At 35.1% G+C, this 14,034-nt stretch overlaps 1 protein-coding gene across 1 annotated transcript in view; it reads left to right on the plus strand.

Annotated features, from left to right (window-relative positions):
• si:ch211-196i2.1 (collagen alpha-1(I) chain) overlaps positions 1-14,034 on the plus strand; it is a 108,002-nt gene that overhangs the window by 21,585 nt on the left and 72,383 nt on the right. The window lies entirely within an intron of this gene.

The following is a 14,034-nucleotide window of genomic DNA, read 5'->3' on the forward strand; positions in this document are numbered from 1 at the left end:
CACTGCAATAAACCATGGAGAATTTGACCAGGAGCAGTTTCAGTCATCTGTCTTCTGTTGTTTTTTGTAGATGAGTATTCACAAGTGTCCGTTTTCAGATAGACATGTATTGACTGGCTCTACTTACATCCTTTTTTTATGACACACCGCTGTTGTGCCTCATGAGTCGGGCATTCAATTTTAAACAGACATGGAGGGATCAGGCTTAAGCCAGGGTTAGGTCATAAAAATATCTGTGAATTTCTGAAAAAGGGTTTAAATTACCTGATGTTAGGATTTACAACATGTTTTTATTCTACCCAAAATGTAAACCTATCTTCTACTTTACTAACTATTAATAAATTAAACATTAATAACTTTACTAACTATTAATAAATTAAACATTAATAACTAACTACTATTTACTAACAATAATAAACATAATTTGTAGTTTATCAGACTAGTAGTGTTCGTTAATGGTTTGTTAATATTGTGAATTGTGACCTAAACTAAAGTATTACCAATTCATTCAGGTGCATTGCTTTGTGATTGTAGTAAATTCATGCATGTTCCACATACTAAAGTAAAAATACTGCATGCTATTGATTCACTGTCTTTCCAAGAGAACATTCCTCAATATTTCTGTCTCATTTAAGCAGTTGAGCAAGCATAAGAACTGTTCCTGATCACTTTAAACTGCTGACACTCTTGAGTACCACTTCCCAGTTAACATAGCTGCACCCAGTTCATGATCTCTCACATTTTAGAGCAAGAAAGCTGATAGGACTTAATGATCCTTTAAGCTCTTGGCAGATGAACCACTGCATAGCTGTTACAAGTAAAGTCTTCTTTCCTTCAGTGGGTCTTTTGCTCGGGAGTATTCCCTAAGGAACTTGCCTTTTTCCTCTCAAGTTTAAGGCTGCCAAGCGCTGTCAATTCAAACCAATCTGAGAAGGTTAAACAGAACTCTAGACATGCCTGATCTCTGAAGACTTAACATGTCTCTCTGCGTTTTGAAAGGACTTGCCCTAAACAAATTCTATCGCCATGTCTTATTGTATGCATATAACATAAGCAAGAATACAGTTTTGTGAGTGAGAAAGCAAAAAAGGTGAATTTGGTTTTGTAGAAGAGTTTAAAAACCTAAGCAAATTGTTTGTATTATATTTTAGACACAAAATACAGTTCAGTTAAGTGCACCAACATATAGCACCATAGTGCTCACAGCGACCCAAGTTCAATTCCTGGCTCGAGGTCCTATGCTGATCCTTCCCCTCTCTCTGCTCCCAGTACTTTCCTGTCTGTCCTTTACTGTCATATCTCAATAAAAGAAAGGTGAAAGCCCTTTAAAAAGAGATAAGTTATTAAAACCATTATGTTTAGAAAAGTGTTGAGAATTCTTTTCTCTCAGTTAAACATATATTGGGGAAAAAAATAAACAGGGGGGCTTAATATTTCAGGGGGTTTATTATTCTGACTTCAACTGTATATATTTTTATGTTTTACCAATGAAAGTAGTAACAAAGCATAGAGGAAAGAAAAAGTGCATCCCAGAGCTACACTGTAGTCTTTATTTAAGTAGTCAAAATATTTACTTATATAAATTATATTATAGTTTAAAATTATATTAAATTAATTATCATATTGTAGCGCTATAACAAGAATTTATATATATATATATATATATATATATATATATATATATATATATATATATATATATATATATATATATATATATATATATATATATATATATATATATATATATATTTATATTTTTTTACATTTGTGCTCAAATGTGTGCATTCTTTTCCAAAATATAAATAATTATATGTTTTTGACTTTGTATCACACACCCCTGCTATACATGATGTACAAAAATTTGTTCTTTAAAGCATACTGCTACACTTAAAAATCTTCACTCAGAAGTAACTAGCAAATATTACAAACCCAAAGAAATAGCTTGAAACATGTTAAATGATATACAATTTGGAAGTACAGAAGAAAAAAAAAGTTTTTTATTTGGGCTGGGCGATTAATTAGAAAGTAATCGGAATTGACATTGAGAACCTATAATCGATCTAATTTTTCCAGGTTTATTTATTTATTTTTAATTTTTTTTCAATTACTTTCCCCACCACGTGTGGAGTCACGTGACTCACTTTGTTACCTACACGTCAGCAAGACGCGTAGTGCAAGCTCTGTGATTGGTCAGTTTGGTAGCGAGTTGAGTTGCAGGAGAGCCGTTACACCCATTCTTGAGGCTTTACTTTGCACTACATTGACCATGATTGAAAGCTGCGTCAGAGATGCCTTGAAATGGCATATTTTCCATTACATTAAAACTATTATTTACATTTAAATATTTGTTCACAGAAGATGAAAGAAATGCACTGTTTAAAATATTATTCAGTATTCAATATAATAATATGTTTGTTTTAGGCAATGTGTGTTTTGATTGCAGTTGTTCAACGTTGATGTTTAATAAATAATCATATAGTAGATAATGTGTGTTTCCTTCAGTTATTTTAAAGTACTGTAATGCACCCTACATTCCAAAACATCTTACTTGTAATATGTTGTGAGCTTATTTACTGTATTAAACCTGTCATTAAACTATAAGGGCAAAAAAAATTGCTCATCAATCATCATTGAGTTAAAATGTTCAATTAATCGAGATTTTGATTTTAGTCCAAATCACCCTGCCCTCGTTTTAAACATACTACAATCATTTTTTTATATGAACAACTTAAAAAAATTTGCAAGTATTTATTAGAATTTTCCTCCTTTATCTTCTGATTATTATTGCAGAACATAAGCAAGAAATGTACTAAGAGGAAGAGCATTTAGTTTTTTTTACTGGATGTCTCTTTCCTCTTCTTTTCCCCGGAGTTTGATATCCCACTGGCACCCAGTAGACAATTTGCCCCCCTATATCCGGCCAGTTACTTACAACCAGCATCTTTCATTCATTTTCCAGATGTGCAGCAGAGCAAAGAAAGAAAACAGTTCTGTTAAGGCAAGTGTCAGCTTTTAGCTGGTCCTAATCAGTCCAAACAGATCCTTGTGTATCTTGTGTACAGCAAACCTACCATCCCCAGAAGCAGGTTACAATCTATAAAAGCTCAAATTAACTCTAAGACGGCTATCAGGTCATTTGGAATTTGAGTTAACGTCATTTACTTGTTACGTTTGATTTTGAGCGATTAGATCATATACAGAATGAAGCTGTTTCCTTAATATGCTTCACTTGTTCTGTGCAAGCTGAATATTGAGATGACCGCATTTCAGGCTTATAAGATGCTGTGCTCTTCCCATGTGGGGGTTCAGCAGGTCTAAGGGAAGTCTTTAATCACTGATTATTAGTGTCATCCAACCTCAATCTCTTCAGGCCGCCCTACATAATTTGGGTACAGTAATTGAGCTATCCTCTGGCCCTTCCCGTACCATTAGCGTAATGCGATCCTGGAGCAAAGACGCTGTGGCAGGCGACTCTACAGTACTTCCCCCTGCGATTACAGAGCTTCACAGGATCCAGGCAAAATGGGCCCAGGGTGGATATCAGCTGATAGCGTTACCCTTGTAAATCAGCAATTTGGGCTTTTTTTTTTTTTTTTGCTAAGGACAGAGTCTGATGTGACCTCATATGGGGTGGTTAAAGCTAAATAATCCATTACCTTGGGCTATAGAGGGTGGCGACAGCTTCCATATGAAGGAAAAGCTCTTCAGGAAATGCAGGAGTGATGTTGTTGTGACTTTGGGGGAAAAGGTTAAGCATTTGTCTTGCTTCAAAGGCTGATTTCTGTTGCATTTGAAATCCCAGTTTGTTGGGAGTTTTTGTAACCATGTCTGCTGCTTTTTTTTTCTTCTCTTTTAGATCCACTAACAAGCTCCAGAACCTACACTCTTTCTGTAGAAGCCATTTGTGCGTGCTATAGAAACACAATCTGTTTTGCATGAGGTTTTGTGTTTTCATATAAGCTAGAGAGATTTTAAATAGTTTATAAAAAGCAGCTCTACTAAAATAACTCAAGGGAATAAAACACGTGGGGGTGAATCCAATAGATTGATTTGCTTTATGGCCCTGCCCTGCATAATCGAAAGCATGAATGTCCTTTTATGTAAAAAAATATATATTTAAATATATATGAATGACATGAGGATTTCATTGGTGAGTTTTCACAATCATCAGGGGTGTGATGTCCTGCTTGCTCAGTAGGACTGTAAAACATTTTAGATTCAAGTCGAGCTGCCCAAAATGCCCTGTAAAGCAGATGTTTTCCTCGTCTGATGAAACTTTCTTAACACATGAGAACAGAACATTTAGGGAATTTTCAACTGGCTCTTGTCAGTCATCACTGGAAAGTGTCGTTGTGTCACATGGGATCAATATGACCTCTGACTTCTCACCTGCATTTCACAATCAGCTCCATATCTCCTTTGAGAGCTTTTACGGAGTCTGTATCGCAGTCCATCAATCCAGTCTTTCTGAGGCACTTTTAACCTTCTTTTAGATGCCTGGTAGGTCCAGATGAGATGACTTCTAGACTTCAACATCTGTTTCAATAACCAGAACTTTTTCACAGACCAAATGATTATTTGAATGGTAACATTAACAGCTAGTTCTTATTTTTCACAGTTTCTTATTTGATGCCAAATATGAGTGCCATGTGAGTATGCGTAAACTGTGTATACCACACACCGGTAGCTTTAGTTCACCTGTAAATAAATTTGTCTAGATTCAAGACTCATTAACACTTTTTCAATGGCCTCACTGTGGTTCAATGGCTCTCAGTCATTTGAAGGCCATTTCAGTCTGCTGACGAATCACAGTTTTCAAACTCTCAAGTGTCCATGTAAGCACACTTGTAATTCAGTGATCATTTTCTCTAATCACAGTCATATCTGTTGAACACACGAACACAATGGCCAATCAGCAGTGTTCAAGAATCCATTCAGCTACTATCATTGACACTTAAAAAAAAAATAAAGCAGTACAGATTCTGATAGCACTACTTTCGTTATGACCCATCAAGGAATTGTAACAACTGCACAGTTTCACAGTTTGACCGAATAATTCAGAAGCAGTGTATTCTAATGCTGCATCCAAAATTGTGTGTACTTCCCTATATAGTACTTCCCTACTATATAGTAAAAAATATTATGTGAGCTTATCAGTATGTCCGAATTCATAGGTGGCGTACTGAATCACCTACTACTCGATTTGAATATGAATTTACTACATGTCTGTTAGAGAAGTGTGTTCTATATAGTATGAATGTGAGTAGTATGAATGGACATACTACATCTGCTATTTGTCATTATCACATGACGTCAGTTGCGTTGATTTGTGGGTAACTCTCTCCTATTGTTTTTTTTTTTTTGTGTGTACTATGAATTCAAACATACTACTTGGCTCACTTTTTAAAATACTAAATAGTGGGGAAGTATACCATTTCAGATGCAGCCAATTAATACTTTACTATCCCATAATGACCCGCGAGAGAATTCATGAAATTGATTGAAGCAACTGAACCTACGTGGGTAGGTCGTGATCATGACAAATGGCGGATGTTGTACGTCAGAATTCCATTAATACTAATAGCATTCATGCATGAACATACTTTTCTAATAGTCATGTAGAAAATTCAAATGTAGTACTTACCTGAGTAGTTTGGGATTTTTGATGCAGCTTCTTTCAGATATAAACAGTCCTATGCTACGTCACCACCAGTCCTGCCAACCTGATATAGATTTTAGTTCCGGAAGATGAAATCAAAAGCTCAAAATTAGCCACTTAGTCCCCACAAATAAATCTAGATTTAATAGATTTTAAACACACACAAATCTGTTAAAATCTCAGAAAATGGGGTTGAGTGTTTTATGAAACTTTAAAAAACAATCACCTGTATCCCCATTTTGGCTGACCTCCTGAATTTATCCTTAACTTTACCTAAGTGTAAACTCTTTGTTGAACTAATACTGTATTAACACATCCCAGCCTGCTAATCTTCTTATCCCACACTCCAGTAAATGTACATTGATGTAAATGTACATCCATAAAGTACATTGTTTTCAGAGACTGCTTAGAATAGTTTTTTGGGATCAAAGTTTGCTCTTCATACATGCAGAATATGACGTGATGAAACCTGTGGCTAATTCTGGATTTTATTTAGTGTCTGCACATGCAATCTATCAACACAATCCCTGAGTGCCAGTGTTGTGCGGTGTCTGAACGCACCTCCCACGCAATACAGACACATCTGGCATTGTGAAATGAGCTCTTAGGAGCAAAACTAACCTGCTTTCACAGATATACGCAGAAGATGATGCTTCTCACATCCTCTTGGACAACAGTCTTGTTTATTAGTTTACACGCATCTTTTATTTGCACTTTTATTGGTAGAAATACACCATATTTAACACCGTTACTTATTTTTTTTTAATACTGTAGAGTTCTGCGTGAATGACCATAGTAGATTTCATCCTCTCTGGTATTTTACTGATGTGAATTTGCAATGGGATATAATTTATTCCACCTAACTGTTTTGCATACTGTTTTGCATCAGTCTTGTCATTCCTTCTGCTTCAAGCTGTCTGTGGCTCTTGTATTTATGGCTTGACCGTAAGAGTTGTGCTTTTATTCTTTAGGTCAATCCTCGTGCAGCATCCAGTTTCTTCTACCCTCTACAAAACCATTATGGTTGAGTTATGAGAGAGGAGCAGACTTTACTACTGGGGCAGAGCAGCTTTAGTCTGCCTTCAAATTATCTTTCCATCGCATTGTCTCTGGCACATTCTTTCCACACTTTTTTGAATAACTTTCTCACTCTCAAACACTCCATCCACCTCTGTGTTTTGGAAAAGAGCTTGCACATTTTGCCGCAAATGTTGTTTGTCTCTCAAGAAAACATCCCAGCGAGCACGTGTGAATGATCTTGAGGGTCTTCGCTGCAGGGCATGGGCATAGATGAAGGCCTTTCAGTTGAGATGCAGTTGTGGCTTTTGATGCATGGCTTGCGAAACAATGCAGTACTGTTGAAACGCCATGGAGAAGTTATTATCATATGCTGTAATTACTTACAGAATGCCAAACAATGCTTATTCAAATAGTTCTGTGACTTTCAGCCAATTATTCTCATTATGCATCACATTTAGGTGCTGACAAGGAATGAAACTGTGGTTATGTAATTACATTAGTTACTTTTAAATGACTGAAAGCATTTCACTGCTAAGTGAAAGTGATTAAGTCAGTGATTCTCAAACTTTTTTTTGACTCTAAGTGGGCCTCGACCCCTGGGTTAGAAATCCTTGATTATACACTCTGTAGAATGCTGGGTTGCTGTATCAAAGCATTTGGACAAATATGTAAAAAAACACATATTGGATTAAAAAGTGGAATTCAAATTTAGTTTAATATTAACGCAATGTTGGAAATGTTCATATTTGATCCAATGTGGGTTACATCAACCCAGCATAATTCGTGTACAGATTTTTAAGCATTATTTAAAGTTGCTTTAGTTAAATTTGTAGCAGTTCAGATACTTACACTGAATGAAAAATACAAATCACATTTATTTACCAGTATTATGAATTATGTCCAAGTTTCTGAAAAATGTAAAATATCCTATTATTATCATATGAATCATTTATAGGCTCCTATCAATGAGACCAAATTCATTAATTAATTAATTTTTCCCTTTATTAATCAGGGGTCGCCACAGCGGAATGAACCGCCAACTTATCCAGCATATGTTTTACGCAGCGGATGCCCTTCCAGCTGCAACCCATCACTGGGAAACATCCACACACACTCATTCACACACATACACTACGGCCAATTTAGCTTACCCAATTCACCTATAGCGCATGTGTTTGGACTTGTGGGGAAACCGGAGCACCTGGAGGAAACCCACGCAAACATAGAGGGAACTTGCAAACTCCACACAGAAATGCCAACTGATCCAGCCGAGGCTCGAACCAGCGACCTTCTTGCTGTGAGGCGATCGTGCTACCCACTGCGCAACCGTGACGCCCTTGACACCAAATTATAATAATAAAAGTTTAACAGCTTTTAAGTAAATGTATTTTTTGTTCATTTAAATGGACATCAGGTCAGAACAGTTGTACTTCCTGAATATTATACCAATATAAAATACAAAAAAAATGCATGATTGCAGGTATAATCTTGAAATTTATATTTTAAAGTCACAAACATTAACATTGTAGCAGTTTTTCTTTAATTTTGAGGTTTTTGTTGTATAGATTGCACCTTGTTTATAACAAACTTCATCTTCCTCATCACTCCATATAATGTCCACATTTGAGATATTTCCATCTGCTATATACTCAAGAACAAGATCTGCCAACATGGAGGCGCAGTGGTTAGCACTGTCACCTCATAGCAAGAAGGTTGCTGGTTTGAGCTGGGTCAGTTGGCATTTCTGTGTCCTTGTTGGCGTGGGTTTTGCGCCGGTTTATGCCACAGTCCAAAGACGTGTGGTATAGGTGAATTGAATAAACTAAATTGTCCCTAGTGTATGTGTGTGAAGGAGTGTGTATGGATGTTTCCCAGTACTGGGTTGCAGCTGAAAGGGCATCCGCTTTGTAGAACATATGCTGGATAAGTTGGTGGTTCATTCTATTGTGGCGACCCCTGATGAAAAAAGGGACTAAGCCGAAGGCTAAATAACTGAATGAACTTCAAGATCTGTATATTCTGCATGACATTGTTTCAGCACTGAATTAATACATCGATATAGTCTCTTTTTTAAATAAAAAAAGTTCAATCAGCATTACAGCAGATTTAATTTCAATAAGAGATTTTGAACCCATTGCACATCCTGATCTAAGGCTTGCAATGTTACAAAAGATTTTAAACTTTAATTAGTAAGTACAATCCCTATTTTTTACATACAATCTATAAATTATTGGCAAACAATTCAATAAATTTGAAGTGAGTGATGCCATGCTGCTTTTCAGTGTAGTAGATTTTTTTTTTACAAATGACGTCATGCCAAGCCTTACCTCCATTTGATTGGATGTCAGTCATCCACTCTCATGGACTGCAGGCTTTAAATTAGATGAAATTCATTGTAAATGACACAAGGTCCGAAGGGCTTAAAAACTTTTTTGCATATGTAACGGAGGCCAGTAAGTGCTGTGCAGGATACCTCAGCTCAGAGCGGGTTGGGTGGTGTAAGACCCGCAGGGTTACATTGGTGCCGTGACCCGGATGGGAGTGAGGTTAAGGGGGATGAGTATAACGTAGCTAGTAAGTGCTGTGCAGGTAAACCTCACTAGCGACAGATGCTAGAGGCCATGGTTGGTGACAGACGCTAGAGGCCTCCTTGTTAGAGTAACCATCTCCCGTGTGAAAGGTCGCCGGTCCTACAAAACCCAACCGCGGTTCACATATACAAAAAGCTATATTCCAACTTTTTGTTAAATAAAACTTGGATTAAATATTAATAGGTTTCAGTGTAGACGTTTGTCACCTTTTAGGCAAACATTCAGAAAAAGACTTAAAAACTACACTGAAAGACTAAATTTGGCACAGTTAAATTTGGACGTAATGCAATTTGTCTTATAATAATTATGTTAGCCTGTTAAATGTTAAATTTATGTGATTCATGTTCAGTGAAATTGATTTTGACCATTCATCAATAAACTAGTATAAATTTTTTTTTTTTTAATTTACTCATTCAAAACAACCATAACATCATGGTCATTTCCTTTAATGACAAAAGTTCAAATAAATAAGCAAGGGACTAATAATGGTGACTACACTGCAAGAAAAGCTTTTCTTAGTTTTTGTCTTGTCTTGTCTTGTCTTGTCTTGTCTTGTCCTTTATCTTTCTAGTCCAAATATCAAAAATAAAATAATGGGGTAAACAATATAATCTTGTTTTTGCTTTGAAATAAGATTATTCTGCTTACCCCATTGGCAGATAATTTTGCTTGTTTTAAGGAAAAAGTCACTTAATTTTGACATTATTTTTGAAGACAAGACAATAAAATATGAAACACAAACAAAGACTCTTGCATTTTATTTGCAGTGTAAATATGATAGTGCAGTTAGTTAAGATGCCAATCAACAGCCATCCTTCCAAAGCACGCTTTCCACACGATCCACACCAAACTCCTCCTAGCTCGTAGTTAATGAAGTTTGTCTTTTTCTGGAGTCGGTTTATTGTGGCTACACTGAAAAGCCCTGTTATCCACTCTGTTGCACATCCATGTGGCAGTCGTACGGCTTTGCAGACATGATGTGTCCTCGAGGAATGTTCTCCTTGGCCTAGTCCATTCTCCCCCAAACACGGCCACAGAAGCAGCCTATGGAAAAAGCTTTGACTGATGAGAATGCATCACCCAAAGGCCTCACAGAAAGCATTCAGACAGCTTGCGTTGTGTGTGTGACCCCCAAATCCGTCTCTCCTGTCATAAACACAGCTTTGAACATGAACTGTGTTTTGAAACATGGACACCATGCTGCCCTCAGGATATGGCGGTAGTTTATGAGCGCACAAGTTTCAAGTAAGGACAATTCCAGGCATCTGGTTTATGTTTTTTTTTTTAGTATGCATGTTGTCACTTCTACATCGTCTGACTCTGAGGGAAAACGCATCAGTCATTTTTGTGGAGCAAACTTGGGTAAGAGCTGTTTAACCTTCACCTTTCTGGAAAATGAGGAGTATATCATTTCTCGAGCTCTGTTTGTTCTTTCTTCTCCTCCTTTCTGTCCTTTTTTCCCTCCTTGATAAGTTCAGAAGCAAATTTCTCTGACCTGTAATCTAAATGAGCACGATATCCTTGTAGGATCTTTTATTCAAATATAATCCAAGATGACAGCATCTCCACATCTGGGCTGAAGTCATCTGAGCTTTGATGTGAGTGTGATGTCATATCCTCAGTATTTATGGATCTTTTTGTTAGTCTAAAGCAGGTCTTAACCTGAAAATCACTACTTTTGTTTTCAGACTTTCAGCCAGCCGGCTCAGCTTGTTGATATATCAGTGTAAGGACAGGACGCAGGCCAAATTGTCTTGGAATATCAGTCAAAATTTCCACTGGAGAACCCATGGATGGGTTAATATTATTGGCTAACGATTCAGAAACAATCACAGTGTTTTGAAAGGTGGATTTGAGTCTTTTTCTGTTTTCAGCACATAAGATATAGTTTGACTGATAAGCATAAATATTGTCACAACCGTTATAGAATTGACAGGAGTGCCAACTACAATCCCAGCATCAATTTATAACTGTTTTGTTGGAGTGGTAACAGAAGGTTGAAATATTGCATGCAGCAAACCAAAAGAAAAAGAAATGTGGTAAGCATTTGGAGCATGTTCACTTTGCAGTGTGTTTACTATGAGACTGAGGGAGAGTAAGGAAAGGGGGATGTGTAATCCTGTTGGAGCAATTACATGTTCCTGGAAAAAGGCTTGCAGTCCTGGTGTGGTGCTCGTTACACAGTGTGTAAATCAGCTGTGCTTCATGTGCATGTTCAGTCATCAGTTTCCTTAACCTGTTTAGCTTGTTAACAGCACTGGCAGGCTTAACTGTAGTTTTATACGTTTTATTGTAATCTCATTTTATTATGCGTGTTTATTTGTCAGTTTAACTTTTAAATTGGCTATTTCGTCATCTAAAACTAACAAAGTTAATCCTTAAAACATTCAAAATTTATTAACACTGTTAAATGAGATCTTTAAAAAGTTAAAAAATTTTGTAATGATGTGCATTATAAAATGTTGATGAGGGAGTTTACCTCCAACATCTGATATATATATGTATATGTATATGTATATATGTGTGTGTGTGTATATGTATGTATGTATATATATATATATATATATATATATATATATATACATACATACATACATACATACATACATACATACATACATACATACATACATACATATATATATATATATATATATATATATATATATATATATATATATATATATATATATATATATATATATATATATATATATATATATATATATATATATATATATATATATATACATATATATATATACATATATACATACATACATACATACATACATACATACATACATACATACATACATACATACATACATATAATTAATACTAATTCATATATATATATATATACACACACATTTTATTTTAAAATGAAATACATTGGTGATTTTCAGACATTAATAATTTTTATGCTTTTTTTTTTGTTTACCCTAAAAGGAAAATGACAGTCAAGCTATTTCTTTCATACACAAGTTTTCCTGCTTGAAAGGAAAACACATCGTCAATTGAGTTTTAACTGGAATCCACTCATCTATTTATTGCATCAGAAATGCAACAGAAAAGTGAAAAAAAAAAATCAAAAATACAAGATATGTAATTAAATTACAAATAAATTTGTGAATCTTTGTCAGTTTTTTCCATAGCTTTTTCCAATATTGTAGAATAATTGTATTGTATAATCACTTAAGTACAATAACAGTACAGTTACAGGTACTGAATAAAATGTTCAATTTTAAGACATTTGAATGAAATTAATTGAAATTAATAAATGAGATTAATTATGCCATTGCAGCAGTCAGCTTGTGCATGTGATCTGTTTATGCACACATTAAAAAAATCAACATCTTAACATCATTCTTAGAGCACCAAATATTAAAATAACCATAAAACGATACATTTGTGCTTTGTAACAACTTCACATTTCACAATAAACTATTTGTAACTTTAAATAGTTAAGCAGCGAGCGGTTAAGAGCACGTTTTTTTCTGTGATGAACTTGAATTCAGTTGCTGCATCACAGCTGATTTGCCATCAAATTTTGACATGCCAGCCTCAACTTTCATTTACTGTACAAAGTAAAGTTCTCACCGGCTGCCACTCCAGGACTTGACGATAGCTTTGATCGTTGTGCACAAAACAGAAACTAAATAGACAGCTGTTCTTTAATTTTATTGGTTATTCATAATATGAAATGTAATCGTAAGCTTGGCAAGTAATTTTGGAGAATTTAATGTTTCCCCATTCAGACAGAATGCCCGAGCATACTGCCCGAGAGGCATTTCAAAAATGGTCATTGAGTGAAATGACTTCAAAGGGACTTTGGTACTATGCATGGTAACAATGATAATATTAGCCAAGTGCTAATAACAATTAGCTACGTGCTATTAGTGATTATCTAGGTGCAATAACATATGCTAGTTTTTTTAATTGTTATCCTAACACTTCCATGCTGTATAAAGATGTTTTTGAAGCTTCCAAAAACACATAAATCTGTCAAAAAACTAATCCACACACCACATATATATTATTAAGTGTGATATTAAGTAAACATATTATTAATTAGAGGTTAAATGTGTTTTTCTAACAAAAATATTTCAAAAATGTTAAATTATAACACAAATTATTCTATGAAATTATTAACATGATCATTAATTTACAAGTGACATTCACCCTATAATAATATTATAATAATCTTATGGTAGATTAATATTATATCAAAAATAAATGTTTTGGTAATATATATAATATATATATTTAAAATATTAATATATATAAATATATTTATTTATTTATTTATTTATTTAATTTAATTTAACTAAAGTTTAACTGTTTATTCCATTCCATCTTGTAAATAACGTCTACACTACGATCTAAAGTCTCTTGTGATGAATCGGTTCTCAGAGTCAACTATTTGCCCTGCTAGGTATGTTTCAGACTTACTCATTGCAGGCTGTGTTGTCTGAGTCACTCGTTGATTAAATGCAGCATTCAGCCAGATTTATTTGTCTCATTTTGCACAATGCTGCACACTAAAACACAAGCCTGCAATCTGCACATGCACACACACACACAAACATGAGCAAGCACACAGTATACACTGAAAATTAAGACCTTCAGTACCTGCAGGAAATGAGCATGTTGAGGAGAACACAATGGTGGGCACTATGGGTTCCGACTGCACCGTTTAAGACCAGCTGACTTGTTATGACCCTCTAAACGTTTAATGAAAGGCCTGAACAGGTCTGT

Source organism: Danio aesculapii, chromosome 21 (genome assembly GCF_903798145.1).
Source record: "Danio aesculapii chromosome 21, fDanAes4.1, whole genome shotgun sequence".
NCBI classification, from domain to species: Eukaryota; Metazoa; Chordata; class Actinopteri; order Cypriniformes; family Danionidae; genus Danio; species Danio aesculapii.